This window comes from Eumetopias jubatus, unplaced genomic scaffold (assembly GCF_037043125.1).
Source record: "Eumetopias jubatus isolate StellerSeaLion01/CBP00866 unplaced genomic scaffold, mEumJub1_p1.0 scaffold_1, whole genome shotgun sequence".
NCBI lineage: Eukaryota > Metazoa > Chordata > Mammalia > Carnivora > Otariidae > Eumetopias > Eumetopias jubatus.
The window spans coordinates 153,911,114-153,926,973 of NW_028274807.1; positions in this window are offsets into that span (position 1 = coordinate 153,911,114).

Below are 15,860 nucleotides of genomic sequence, written 5' to 3' on the forward strand. Positions count from 1 at the left end.
TTTTTTTTAAGATTTTATTATTTATTTGTCAGAGAGAGAGAGACAGAGAGAGCACAAGCAGGGGGAGCAGCAGACAGAGGGAGAAGCAGGCCTCCTGCTGAGCAAGGAGCCTGATGCTGGGCTTGATCCCAGGATCCTGGGATCATGACCTGAGCCCAAGTCAGACTGACTGAGCCACCCAGGCGCCCCATTTTGGCCTCTTCTTGACTTCACATGATACATTTGTTCATAATTAGAAATTAATGCATATTTGGTTCTTCTGAGTTTGAGAAATTGTGCATTAGCCTATATAAGGTCCCCTTTGCACCCCTTGGGTGCAAAGAGAAAATTGGCTGGTGTCTCCTCACTTGATTGGAAGGAAGAATGGTTAGGATTAAGCTCCAAGAAGGAGCTATAGCAGCATTCTTGGAAGAAAAAGAAGACTGATTTTGAGGTAGAAGAAAACCATCAGGAACTCAAAAGATAACAAGGAAACGGGAGTTGACCACCTCATAGAATGTTTCTAAGGGCTACCTATGAGATAACACCTGACAACCACTAACCTGTTCTTTTTTTTTTTTTTAAGATTTTATTTATTTATTTGATAGAGAGAGACGCCGTGAGAGAGGGAGCACAAGCAGGGGGAGCGGGAGAGGGAGAAGCAGGCTTCCCGCGGAGCAGGGAGCTTGATGTGGGGCTGATCCTAGGATCCTGGGATCATGACCTGAGCCAAAGGCAGACGTTTAATGACTGAGCCACCCAGGCGCCCCAATACTAACCTGTTCTTAGTCTCTGTAATTTTGTCATTTCGAGCATGTTATAAAAATGGAACCCTACAGTTTGTAACCTTTTGAGACCCACGTTTTTCATTTGGTATAATTACTTTGCAGTCCAGCCAAATTCTTGCATGTATCAATACTTGTTTTCAGGAGAGGTTGGGGTTCTTTGTGGACCCATGGTATATCCTGAAGTGATGTGGGTTGACTCTTCTTAGCCAGATCTGAGGGGAAGAAAAGATCACTCAGGCACTGAGTATTAATCTAGACTCCATCACTTAGCAGCTTTATGATGTTGGCATGGCTGCTAATCTGTGTGTATCTGTTTCCCTATCAACATAATGAAAGATGATGAAACAACCTACCTCACCGAGTTATTGTGAGAATTGAAACAGACAGTAGATATATGCTCAGTAGAATGTTTATCACAAAGTAAACACTCAGTAGTTCATCTATAAGGATTCTGTTTTTGTCCGTGTTATTCATGTCAATGTGAGAACAAGATTGATTAGATTATGGCTTTTCATATTTGAAAAGGATACTGATGGCCAGCAGTAACTTCAGCCTCTCAATTACCATTATTATGCTCTGCCACACTAAACTTTTTACCATCTTCAAACAAGATGTCCGTCCTTGGGGGCGCCTGGGTGGCTCAATCCATGAAGCGTCTGCCTTTGGCTCAGGTTGTGATCTCCAGGTCCTGGGATTGAGCCCCAAGTCCGGCTCCCTCCCTCATGGAGTCGGCTTCTCCCTCTCCCCCTCCCCCTCCTTGTGCTCTCTCTTTCTCTCTCTCAAATGAATAAATAAAATCTTAATAAAAAAAGATGTCTGTCCTTTCTCCACTCCTTGCTTCTGGCCTCACAGTTTTCTTTACCTTGGGAAATAGTCTTTAGCTCATGCATTCTTCATTTGAGCAATATAGCTAGCAAATATCAGCTTTCTCAGAAGCCTTTGTTCATTCCAACAAACAGTTACTTTTCTACTGTAGAACAAAATTCTATCCAACTCTATTTCAAATACTGTATTATCATATCTTTATCTCCCCCACTGATCTATGATCTTTTACCCTGAGATAATTAATATTCATCTTTAAATCCCCATTGTCCAGCACACTGCCCATCATATAGGAGATGCTCAGTATAAGTTATGCTCAGTCTAAATTGTTGAATCAATGAATGAATATTAATTCTTATGAAGGAGAATTGGTCACACCTTGAATTTCTAGGAAAAGATTTATATTTGAAAGTATATGCATATTTTAAATTGGCAAATTGCCCTATAACAATATCATAATTTCTTTGTGGCTCTGTGATATTCCATCAAGTCATTATAGTTTAATTATATAGTATCACTTTGTAGAGCTTTATGGTGTGTTTTGTTTCATTACATATGTAAGAATTTTCATTTATTCATAATTTTCAGAAACATTTTTTTAAAAGATTTTGTATTTTTAAGTTTTATACCCAACATGGGACTTGAATTTAGAACCCCAAGATCAAGAGTTGCATGCTCTTCCAACAGAACCAGCCAGGTGCCTTAGAAACATAATTTTAGTAACTAAATATAGTTGTTGTTCCTCAGTTTAAATGTTTCACTATTTTGGGGATTTCATTTGTTTTCTCTCTTTTGGCATACCACATAAAACTGCAGTGATCATCTGTACATAAAATCGTTTCTGTCTTTGGATTGTTTTCTTTTGTTTCTTTTCCTTTTTTTTTTTAAGATTTTTTATTTATTACAGCACGCATGAGATAAAGCATGAGGGGGGCAGGGGAGGGGCAGAGGGAGAGGGAGAAGTAGGCTCCCCATTGAGCAGGGAGCCCGATGCAGGGCTTGATCCCAGGACCCTGGGGTCATGACCTGAGCTGAAGGTGGACGCTTAACTGAGCCACCCAAGTGCCCCCCCCTTTTTTTTAAGATTCATTTTCAAGAGAGAGTGATGGGGGCAGGGCAGAAGAGGGGCAGAGGGAGAGGAGAGAGAGTATCCTCAAGCCGACTCCCTGCTGACCACGGAGGCTGTCACAGGGCTCAATCTCCTGAGCCAGAGATCATGACCTGAGCCGAAATCAAGAGTCGGACACTTAACCGTCTTAGTTACCCAGGTGCCCCTGGATTGTTTTCTAAGAAAAGATAACTGGAAATGGGATTACTGGATCATTTTAGGACATTTGATACATAGCATTAGCATGATTTTATTACCGTTTAAAATATGGTGAATATGATAGGCTAAGTGGTATCTCAGATCACTTTTTACATTTTCCACTGGATATAATATTGAAATTATTCCATCATGATTTATTACTAATTGCATTTCCTCTTCTGTGAGTTATCTTTTTTCATTTTGCCTAATATTGAAGTCTTAGTGTTTTTCTTATACCTTTATATATAAACCATTTATATTGTAAAGATACTCACTTAACATACAATCTTGAGATTCTGTATGTATAATGCTGTTCTATGGGCTGAATGTATAGTATTTAGCAATCAGGCAAAATTTTTTGGACTCATTTAGCTAATTTCAAAAGTATGAGAAAATAAGTAAGAAAATAGAATAGTATTTAAATATTAAGAAATGTGAAGAAGAAAAAGAAAAGCAGAGTGGAGATTGAGAGAACATATAAGGGGGTTGAAATTTTAAAAATGGGAAAGTAATTTTTTGGTAAAAACTTGAAGCAAATGAGACAGTTTACTGTACATATCTGAAAGACAAGTATTTGAAGCAGGAAACAGCAAATGCAAAAGACCTGAGGTAGCAACATGCTTGGCATCTTTGAAGCAAAGGTAGACCAGAGAGAGAAAGGGGAGATAGTGGGAAATGAAGTTAGAATATTAAGGGTAGATCATGTAGTCAAAATAGGGGTGCTGACTTTTGTGCATATTTAACAGTTTCATTTAGATATAATTCACATACTACTAAATTCACCTTTTTAAAATGTACAATTCTGTGGTTTCTTATATATTGAAAGAGTTGTGCAATGATTATCACATTTTATTTTATTTTTTTTAGTTTAAGGAGTAGAATTTAGTGGTTCAACACTTACATACAGCACCCAGTGCTCATCACAAGTGCCCTCTTTAATATCACCCATTTAACCCATCCCCCCACCCACCTCCCCCCATTATTACAATTTTAGAAACATTGTCATCACCCCCAGAAGAAACCCCATACCCTATTAGCAGTCACTCACTATTCTCTCACTCTTTTCTGCCCCAATCCTATGTAACCATTCATCTTTCTGCCTTTATAGATTTGCCTCTTCTGGATATATATATATATATATATAAATGGAATAATATCTGTTTTTTTGTGACTGGCTTTTTTCACTTACCATGTTTTAAAGGCTCATCCATGATGTAACTGTACTAGTATTTTATTCCTTTTTATAGTTGAATAATATTCCATGGTATGGATATACTACATTTTAATCTATTCATCATTTGATAGGCATTTAGATTGTTTACCCCTTTTTGGCTATTATGAATAATGTTTCTATGAACCTTCATGTGCAAGTTTTTATATGGATATATGTTTTTATTTCTTTTGGATGTATACCTAGGAGTGGAATTGCTGGGTCATATGGTAACTCATTTTAACTGGGGAATTGCCAAACTGTTTTCCAAAGTGGCAACACCATTTTTCATTCCCACTAGTAATATATGAGGGTTCCAATCTCATCAATCCTTGCCAACACTTCTTACTATTTGTTTTTTTGTTTATAACCATCCTAGAGGATGTGAAGTTGTAAATCATTGGAGTTTTGATTTACATTTCCCTGATGGTTAATGATGTTGACCGTCTTTTCATGTGCTTATTAGCTGTCTGTAACTCATCTTTGGAGAAATGTGTATTAGCTCCTTTCTCCAATACTATATTTGGTTATTTGTCTTCCTACTGAGTCATAAGCATTTTTATATATTCTGGATACAAGTCCCATATCAGATAGATGAATTACAAATATTTTTTTTCCATTCTGTGGCTTCTCTTTTTACTTTTATGGTGGTATCCTTTTAAAAAAATTTTTAATTAAGTAATCTCTACACCCCATGTGGGGCTCAAACTCAAGACACCAAGAATAAGAGTCGCATGCTCCTCCAACTGAGCCAGCCAGGCGTCTCTCACCATACACTTTATAGAGAGAGAAAAGGTAAAATTATTTAGCTTAATAGTATTACAAAAAATACCGGACAGCTTGAAAGAATGTTGGAGCCCGTTAGGGATCCTAGAACCATACTTTGGGAACCACTATGCTATATATATACACACACAAATTTTTGATCCAACTCAATATCAGTATTTAGTTTTCATATATGACTTTGAGTTTATTTTATTTATTTATTTTCAGAAGTAGAATTTTGTGATTCATCAGTTGTATATATCACCCAGTGCTCATTACATCAAGTGCCCTCCTTTATTTTTAAAGAGAGAGAAAGCACATGTGCACACACACACACAAGCGGAGGCGGGAGGGGCAGAGGGAGAGAGAGAGAGAGAATCTTAAGCAGTCTCCACGCCTAACACAGAGCCCAACGTGGGGCTCAGTCTCACAACCCTGAGATGGTGACCTGAGCTGAAATCAAGAGTTGGATGCTTAACTGACTAAGCCCCCTGGGCATCCCAACTTTCAGTTTATTTTAAATGAGTACATTCTATTTTTAACTTTTTAATTCTGAACTCTGTAATGACAGGGCTACACATGCATATAATCAATCAGGCTGTGGCCCTTAAAATAACTGCCAAAATGAAGCATTACATTTTAGTTTGGGGGCAAGAACAGTAATAAAGATCTACAATATGATGTAACAGCTGGGGTAATATCTTTATCATGAAATTAATTATGTGAATTTTTCTAGGTTTTAGGTTACAGTAAGATTTTCTCCCCAAATATTCCAAGCTCTATCATAATAAACTATGACTGCTAAACCATAAGGTGTGTGGGTGTGTTGGTGATCATCTTGATATTGTTGGTGATCATATGTAAGAATTCTGAAACTTAGATCTCAATTTCATGAGAAGGAATATATTTTCATATATAAATTTTCCACACATCTAAGAATGATAATATTCTTTGGACCCTCCAAATTCATTTTGAACTTCTGAATCTAAATGTTAGATATATGGTGGGGGGTGGGAGGGATGGGGTGGCTGGGTGATAGACAGTGGGGAGGGTATGTGCTATGGTGAGCGCTATGAATTGTGCAAGACTGTTGAATCACAGATCTGTACCTCTGAAACAAATAATGCAATATATGTTAAAAAAAAAAAAAGAAGAAGATAGCAGGAGGGGAAGAATGAAGGGGAGTAAATCGGAGGGGGAGACGAACCATGAGAGATGATGGACTCTGAAAAACAAACTGAGGGTTCTAGAGGGGAGGGGGGTGGGGGGATGGGTTAGCCTGGTGATGGGTATTAAAGAGGGCACATTCTGCGTGGAGCACTGGGTGTTATGCACAAACAAGGAAGCATGGAACACTACCTCAAAAACTAATGATGTAATGTATGGTGATTAACATAACAATAAAAAATTTTAAAGGAAAAAAAATAAACAGGTATTTAACATCAAAAAAAGTTAGATATAAAATAAGATTGAACTAAAAACTGCTTACATTACTTACATTACAACTGCTTACATTACAACCCATGAGAGGTCCTAGTATGCAGATGAGGATGTGACAGTGAGTATGGAGTGAGAGTCAATTCTGGAGGCAATAGAAGTGCCAAACAGAAATTCTTAGAGAAGCTGAAAGAAGCTAAAGCATTTTAAAACATACTAAATGGGTGAGTTTTTTTTTTTAATTTTATTTTATCATGTTAATCACCATACATTACATCATTAGTTTTTGATGTAGTGTTCCATGATTCATTGTTTGTATATAACACCCAGTGCCCCATTCAATACGTGCCCTCTACCCATCACCAGGCTAACCCATGCCCCCACCCCCCTCCCCTCTAGAACCCTCAGTTTGTTTCTCAGAGTCCATAGTCTCTCATGGTTCATCTCTCCCTCCAATTCCCCCCCTTCTAAATGGGTGAGTTTTAATAGTATAATTCTAATATGGTTATTCCCTTATTTGCAAAACTTAGTTGATTATCAGATTTGCCCATAAAGTGGAAAATGCATTTCTTTGTTTCATGATTCTATTTTTATTTTTAAATTTTTTTAGAGAGGGAGAGAGAGGTGGGGGAGGGGCAGAAGGAGAGGGGGAGAGAGAATCCCAAGCAAACTCCACGCCCAGCGCTGAGCCTGATGCAGGGCTTGATCTCACAACCCTGAGATCATGACCTGAGCCGAAATCAAGAGTTGGACACTTAACTGACTCAGCCACCCAGGTGCCCCTGTTTCATGATTCTAAAATTAGTTTTGTATGTTAAAATATGCTTAATGTAGCTTGACTGACACTTTTGACCAAATCGGTTCCACTTCTCAATTATATGCAGGAGTGATTCTTTTCCAGCAGTCAGTAACTGATTACAGCCCCTCCTCATTTCCTCCTTCAATAAACCAAGTTCAATTCAAATACATCTTAGAACTGCTAACACCGTGCTCTTGTCTCATAAAGTAAAATGAGCCCAGGTTCAAAAAACATATGAAGGAGCCAGGGCTTTTATGATCAAGACGTATCGTTGTACCTTGGATAACTCTTATTACATTTGCTTATTATTAGTTCAGGCCATTGTGTAGGTGTGAGTATCACCCATGTAATAATTTTTGTACCCAAAAGTATATTTATACAGGCACACACACACATAAGCTAACACACACACACACATTTTTGCTTGATAATATCTTCACTATCATATCGTGTTAATATATAAAGTTTAAATATTTTCAGAAAAGAGTGAAAGTTAATGTTTTCTACATAACTTTTTTTAAAGATTTTATTTTTTTAAAGTAATTTCTACACCCAACATGGGGCTCAAAACTACAACCCCAAGATCAAAAGTCATGTGCTGTACCAACTGAGCCAGCCAGGCACCCCTCTACATTCTGTTTTAAAGTATCTTTGATAATGTATGAAAGATGTTTTTTGATTAAAAATGCATTTTGTTTTATATTAGGTATCAATTCTTATCTTGAAATCTTCTTAAATGTTATGGCACAAGAGAACCACGGTGGCCACGTGGATGTAAGGTAAATGCTCAGCCGTTCCTATTTCACCTGCCTCTCCACATTGACCTCTGGCACTCAGGGAGGCTTAGTACATCCCAACCCTGAGCCCTGTGGGGCTAACACTGGAGCAGATTCTGGGCCTGAGTGTTGATGTGGGAGTGTCAGGGAAGTGGCAGGGCTGGAGGAGGCTGGGGGAGAGTGAGGAAGGGATATCTATTTCTCAGGGATGGGAGAGATAGTGTTTGACACCTGGGAGCAGTGAGGAGGGAGTAACCCTAAAGGAATATGGCCCAGGGTTTCTCCCACTGCTTCCCAGTAGTCTCATTTTCCTTTGTTGCAAGCCTGGGGTTTGCACTTTGAGGCCCCATTATTTGGGTCATTGTGGTGCCATTATTTTCTGACAGTTTTTTTGTTTGTTTTTCTTTTTCCCCTAGACCAAAAAAAAAAAGATGGCAGCGACAGAGCATGGTGCCCCTCAGCAGCCTGTTTCCCAGTCTCCACAGCCACGTCCTGCCTCCCCAGGTCTCACCTAAGGATTCTCAGGGCTGCAGGAATGATTTTTTTCCCCTCTTCCTTCCTCATGGTAACTCATCCTGTCAACTTCTCCAAGGCCATGGTAACTGTGTCTCTGTTACTCTCTTTCACTTACCGTCCCCCTCATATGTAAAATGAGACATTAACATTGTTTATACTTTAAAAATATACAAACCTGTGTTTATATATTTTGTGTCTACAATTGTGTATAACAAAGAAGGGATAGAACATTGAGTTCAGGAGGAAGAATCTCAGCCAGGACTGACTGAAAGGTAGAAGAAGGGAATTGGTTATTCTGGAGACAGGATTTGGTGGTTTGTGTGTGTGTTGGTTGCGTGGGGTGGGAGGTGGTACAGAGAATATGCCCTGAAGAATGGTTTAATTTTTTATTTTTAAATTAAAAAATTTTTTTTGAGTGCAGTGGAGGTGAAGAGGGAGAGAAAGAGAATCTTAAGCAGGCTCCATACCCAAGGTGAAGCCCGATACAGGGCTTGATGTGGGGCTCGATCCCACAACCCTGAAATCATGACCTGAGCCCAAACCAAGAGTTGGGCACTCTAACTGACTGAGCCACCCAGGCACCTCCAACCCTGAAGAATTGTACTCTTGGGTGATGAAGTATCTCTTGGGGGCATTTGGAGGTGATAGCTCTCCTCTGGGTTTTAACCTATTAGCAGTATCTCTAGTTATATTGTTATGTTAGTGTCTTTGGGGGGAGGGTGGTTGATTTCACACATGGGGTTTCACACATAAGGTTTCTGGGGAGTAGGACATTATTGGAGATTTTTTAAATAATAAAAAACATATTTAGTCTGTCTCTGGAACAGTCAGTGAAGTTCATTTCTGGATACTTTATTCTGTTTCTATTTTCTATCCTTGTACCAGTACCACCAATAAGATTGTTTTTTCTGTTGTTGAGTTGTAGTAGTTCTTTATATGTTTTGGATATTACTTCTTATCAGATGTATAACTTGCAAATAGCTTCTCCCATTCTGTAGATTGCTTTTTCCCTCTGTTGATTGTGTCCTTTAATGCACAGAAGTTTTATATTTTGGTATAGTCCTTTAATCTATTTTTATTTTTGTTACCTGTATCTTTGGTGTCATCTTTAAGAAATCACTGTCAAATCCATTGTCATGAAGCCTTTCCACTATGTTTTCTTGTATGAATTTTATAGTTTTAGCTTTTATATTTAGGTCTTTGACCTATTTTGAGTCAATTTTTGTATATGGTGAAGCTAAGGATCCAGCTTTATTCTTCTGCACCAGGATATCCAGTTTTCCTAGAACCATTTGTTGAAAAGACTTGTCCTTTCCTTATTGAATGATCTTGCACCCTTTTTGAAAATTATTTGACTATATATGTGAGGATTTATTTCTGGGCTCTCTATTCTAGTTCATTGGTCTATATGTCTGCCTTTATGCCGGTATCACACTGTTTTGATTACTGTAGCTTTATAATAAGTTTTAAAATCAGGAAGTGTGAGACCTCCAACTTTGTTCTTCTTTTTCAAGATTGACCATTTCAGGGTTCCTTAGATTCCATATGAGTTTTAGGATGGGGGATTTTTAAAAATTATTAATTATCCATCTATCTATTTACTTATTAGAGGAGGGAGGGGCAGAGAGAGAGAGAATCTTAAGCGGGCTTCACACCCAGCACAGAGTGTGATGCAGGGCTTGATCTCACAATCCTGAGATCATGACCTGAGCTGAAATCAAGAGTCGGACGCTTAACGGACTGAGCCACCCAGGTGCCCCAGGATGGTTTTTTTTTTTCTATTTCTGCAAAATACACTTTTGGATTTTTGATAGGGATAACATTAAATGTGTAGATTGATTGGGTAATTCATTATCTTATTATTTAGTCTTTCAATCCATGAACATGGGATGCTTTCCATTTATTTGTGTCTTCTTTAATTACTTTCAGTAACATTTTATAGTTTTTAGAATACAAGTCTTTGACCTGCTAGATTAAGTTTATTCTCAGCATTTTATTCTTCCTGATGTTATTGTAAATGGAAGTTTTCTTAAATTTTTTTAGATTATTCATAGTTAGTATGTAGAAATGCAACTGATTTTTGTGTATTGACTTTGTATCCTGCAACTTTGTTGAATTCATTATATCTTTTATTTAAAAATCTTGTCTTTTTCTACCAGCTCTGATAGAACTGGTGCTGGTGGGCATTTCTAGTCATGGTCCTGATTTTGAAAGGAATGGCTTTTGCTATTTACAGTTAAACATTGTTTTTCAGAGATTTTCTATGCAGATACCTTTATCGATTTTAAAAAGGTCCCTTCTGTTCTTAATGTCCTATGGTGTGTTTTTTTTTCCCCCAAATCATGAATATTGTTCTACTTATTCAACACTCTTTCTATGTCAGTGGCTTTTCTCTTTTATTTTGTTAGTGTGGTGATTTGCATTAATATATTCTACAATATCAAACCAACTTTGCATTTCTGAAATGAACTAATTTGGCCAGTTTTAGTGTTTGGTTTGTTAGTATTTTATATAGCATATTTGCATCAATATATTCATGAGTGAAATTGAATAATTTTATTTTTTCATACAGTTTGTTTATATTAACTTCATAAAATGAGTTTAGGAGTATTCTTTTTTTGTAATTCTGGGGAAAAAAGATGTATGAGATTAGAACTATATGTATATTGCAGGTTTGGTAGGATTTTCCTGTAAGTCCATCTGTCCTGAATTTTTTTTACTTTGTTTTTGTGCAAAGCATTTAAAGTACTGATTCAATTTTTAAAAAGATTATAAGTCAGATTTTGTATTTATTTTTGAGTCAATTTAGGCAAATACGCTTTCTAGTAATTGATCCATTTTATCTAAGTTTTCAAATTCATTGTGATGCAATCATTCATAATGTTTCTTATCTTTTTTTAAAAAAGATTGTATTTACTTATTTGACACAGAGAGAGAGAGTACAAGCAAGGGGAGCGGCAGGCAGAGGGAGAGGGAGAAGCAGGCTCCCTGATGTGAGGCTCAATCCCAGGACACGATGTGAGATCATGATGTGAGCTGAAGGCAGACGCTTAACCCACTGAACCACCCAGGTGCCCTTCTTATCCTTCTTTTTAAATTTTTATTCAATTAATTTATTTTAGAGAGAGAGAGTGAGTAGCAGTAGGAGTAGAGGGAGAGGGAAGGGCAGAGGGAGAAAGAGAATCTTAAGCAGACTCTGCACTGAGCACTGAGCCTGACGCAGGTCTCGATCCCAGGACCCTGGGATCAGGACCTGAGCTGGAATCAAGAGTTGGCTGCTCAACCCACTGAGCCACCCAGGTGCTCCTGTTTCTTATCTTTCAAATCTCTGCTCTGTATTTATAACTCCCTTTATGTTCCAAGATTGTTTCCTTTTTTTTCCCTTTACCTATCTTCCTAGAGATTTGTCAGTTTTGTGTTTTCAGATACTGTAATGGGTCTATTTTACTGTCAAATTTTGTTTTTAGTTTCTGCTTATATTTATCATTTATTTCCTTATACCATTTTTGAGTTTATTCTACAATTCCTTTTCTACTGTTTCTTTTTCTAGTTGAACAGTTCTCATCCTTTCTTCTCTTCTGATATAAACATTTAAGGGCTAAATTACCCTCTCAGGACCACATCAGCTGCCTACCACAATTTTGAATAAGTGATAGTTTATTATCATTTAGTTACAAGTGTTTTCTATTTTCCATTATGATATTTTCTTTGTCCAGGTTACATGAAAATGTGTTTTCTAATTTTTAAATGTACAGGGAGTTTTATTTATCTCTTTAAAAATCAATTTCTAATTTAATTGTTTGCAATTTTCTATTTCCTTACCAAAGTTTTGTCTGTGTATTCAAACCTCCCCTGTAAAATGGCTTATTTGTTTAAGTGCTTTCTTGATCCAATTTTGAGGCCCTGGCTAGAGGCCGATCAGTTCCCCTTTTTGAGCAGTCACTTCCTTATCAGCATCTCTGCTCTGGGGCTACTGTCTACCAGACCTAATCACCCTGGGACCAGATACCAGGGAGCTAGGGACAGTTCCTGTGCCCCAAGACCTCAAATTATCCAAATTAGCAACCAACAGAGAACCCATGAAAACTAACTAACCTCTCCCTGCTTGTCAAACATAAGCTGCCCCCTCTAGCTCCAGCTTGCTGTTGCTTGGTCCCTGGATACGATGCCCTGGGTAGCCCTGCCTGGCAGCCTTCTCTCATTTTAAATGAAAGTAAACAGGTCTGAACTCCAGATCTTTGATGCTTTTTTTTTTTAAGATTTTATTTATTTATCAGAGAGAGAGAGAGAATGAGTGGGAAGTGGAGGGGCAGAGGGAGAGGAAGAGGGAGAAGAAGCAGACTCCCCGCTGAGCAGGGAGCCCAGACATGGGGCTCCATCCCAGGACCCGAAATCATGACCTGAGCCGAAGTCAGATACTTAACTGAGCCACCCAGGTGCCCCAAAATCTTTGATGCTTTACTACCACTGCTCTGCAGCTGAGTCCCATGGAGCTCCTCCTGAAGGCGTTGGGAGTGGCTTCCAGGGCCACACAGGCTGGTTCCCGTGGGTTGGTGTGGCATGCGTGGCCTGGGGAATATACTTTAGCGTTTTTGGTGTTGATATAAGGTTTGGTACACCAGAGGGCGCTGTAGGCTTATGTTATGGCTTTCCTTCCTGTTGGCCGCCCTGGCTGGGCAGCACACCACCTTGCCTCGGGGAGGGTTTGCCCTGAGTGCATTTTGCTGGTCTGCTTGCTCCTCTCTGGTCTGGTTTGAGTTTCTCAGCCCAGTGGAAGATAGTGTCTGAAAATGTCAGAGTGTATGTGTTAGGCCTGACTGCGTCTCAGGCTGTGCTGCCCTGAGCATACCCTGTCCCCCTCTAGGTTCTATTTCCCCATCTATGAAATAGACATTAGTAAATATGTGACCTTTTTTGGGGGGTGGGGAGTATTGTTTAGTTTTGAAACCCCTACTGAAGGGAGAACGTATTTAGTGTTTCTCCAGGACAGTTAACGTTATGACTTTGCAAACCTGAAGACTGATTTTCTCCAGGGCAATAACCATTGAACCTGAAATGTGCTCTTCACTTTAACACTAACTCAGAAGTGGAATGTGGCCCACTGAGTCTGCATCCAGGTATCTCCCAGATTCCTCGCTGTGGCTACCGACCACCTGCCAAGCCCAGCTACTTCATGAGAGAAAGCTAGTACTGTGCATGTTGTCGATGCTACTGATTTTCAACACTAGTGATCTTGTGGAGCGCCTGTCTATATCGGGCACCAACATTAGCTCACTGGTCCTCTCAACGTCCTCATGCAGTAGCACCCCTTTTGCAGATGAGAAGACTGAGGTTCACATAGCTGTGAAGTGGTGTCACTGGGATCCACAGCCAGACGGAGCAGGCCTCAAAGCCGGTGCTGACAACCAACATAGATGCTGGAACTCATGTTCTATGTACTCCCTCACTCGGACTCAGGGATGCTTCTCATGCAGGCAGCTTCGGTCGAGGGAGCATTAACTGCCTTTCAAGGGACTTCTCCAGACCCACAATGACCAATGATAACACATGATCATTGGGGCCTCTGGCTATCACATGTTCTAGAACCCTAACACCCAAACACTCTCCCCCAAGGCCAGGTCCACGGAGGCTTAGGCACTGTGCTCAGATGGGCTGGACCAGGGCTTTCCCAGCTCCCAGCTGTGCCCCCAGCTCTCTAACTTGTCCCTCAAGGCCTGGTATTCCATGATAGAAGCTTCCTCAAGCTCCGCATTTCTAAAAATAGGGAGTTTTTTTTTTTTTTTTTACTGCTCCGGTCAACGAAAGGGAAAATTTATTGAAGCCTAGGGGCTTGGACAGGAGGCCGCCCTCTGGTCAAATGGGCCCTGTTTGGCCTTTTTGGGGCACAGTTTGTTGGTGTGGCCGCACTTCTCATGGCAGGTGACCAAGTGGGGGTGCAGGGAGCATTATGGCAGATCATCTTGTCGCCGTTGTATTTCTGGGCCAGCTTACGGAGGGGAGGCTCAATGAGGCCACCTCGCAGGTGAAGAACCAAGGGCAGGGTTCACTCTTTCTGGATATTGTAGTCCAGCCATTGGCTTGCAAAAATAGATGCTGCTGGTCAGGCAGGATGCCCTCCTTGTCTTGGATTTTGGCTTTCCGTTCTTGATGATGTCACTGGGCTCGACCTGAAGGGTGATGGTCTTGCCCATCGGGGTCTTCACGAGGATCTGCATCTCTGCTTCTGCTGCAAGGCTGCCTTCACCAAACCTTACCTGGCCACTCCACTGAAGAGAAAGAGGGTGGCAGAACCTAAAAATATGTTAATTCTATAAATTACTCTGTATAATGGGCATAGATTCACTGGCCAAATATGTTAGGGACTTTTTTATTCTATATCTGCTTCCAGAGTTCACAGTGATATTGGCATCGGAAAGCCCCAAGACTGCTGCAGTCTGGAGCGGTGTTTAACCTGAACCCAAGCCCAGAGTTCCCCATACTGATTTGACCGCAGATCTTCATTTCTTTTTCTCAGGGTATCTGTGAATCTGGTTCCCCAGCTACACGCTGGGGATGACTGCCCCAGCTCAGGTCTCTCAGCCTCAGCCCTGTTGACATTCTGGGCAGGAGCACTCTTTGTCATGGAGGGCTGTCCACTGCCTTGTAGGATTTTAGCAGCATTCCTGGCCTCTTCCTGTTAGAAGCCAAAAGCAGCTCCTCCCATCCCCAGAGAAAGTGTCTTCAGATTTCATCCATGAGCCCTGGGGCCAAAGAGCCCCTGGGGACCCACCACTCTAACTCATGCCTTCTTACTAAAGGCAGCATTGCCCTCAAGGAGGCAAAAATTGGTTTTGGGGGGTGAACAAAAACCCCTCCTCTTTTTATGTATAAAGCGCTGATATACACATACCACATCATAAACAGTGTTAAGATTTCATGGGGAGGTGATTTAAGAAAAAAAAATAACTGAAAAGACTCTTTGAGAGAGGTAATAATGAGCAAAGGGTGATAAACGTGGCTCTGGCTCAGTTTTTTAGTTCCTTTTCATGCAAACTCCATAGGGAAAATGCCCTCTGTGGCTCTTTTAAGCCGAACAGAAGAGCTAAGCAACTGTGGACAGTAGAGGGAAGACATCTGGAAGCTGCAGAAGCTGAGGCGGCAATAGACAGAAGACAGGACTGCCGGCCGCCCCTTGGCTGTGACCGCCACGTGAACTCAGAGGGACTCAGCCACAATCACCGTCAGTGGGAGCCCCACGATTTCCAGGGAGAGGGCTGTGGGGAGGGGTCTTCCTGTTGCAAAGGGGGCTTGAAGCTAGGTTGTCGGATGCCACGTTACACCCAGTTATTGAATGTGGTTGACTAAAGCCCTCCGATTCCCTCCTGGACACTCCGTGTTTCTCCCCTCTGGTTACCCTTTCTCCTGCATGTGTCTGGCCTCCTCCTCTGGCCTCCTCAGATCCCACTTGTTGGAGGATATGGCA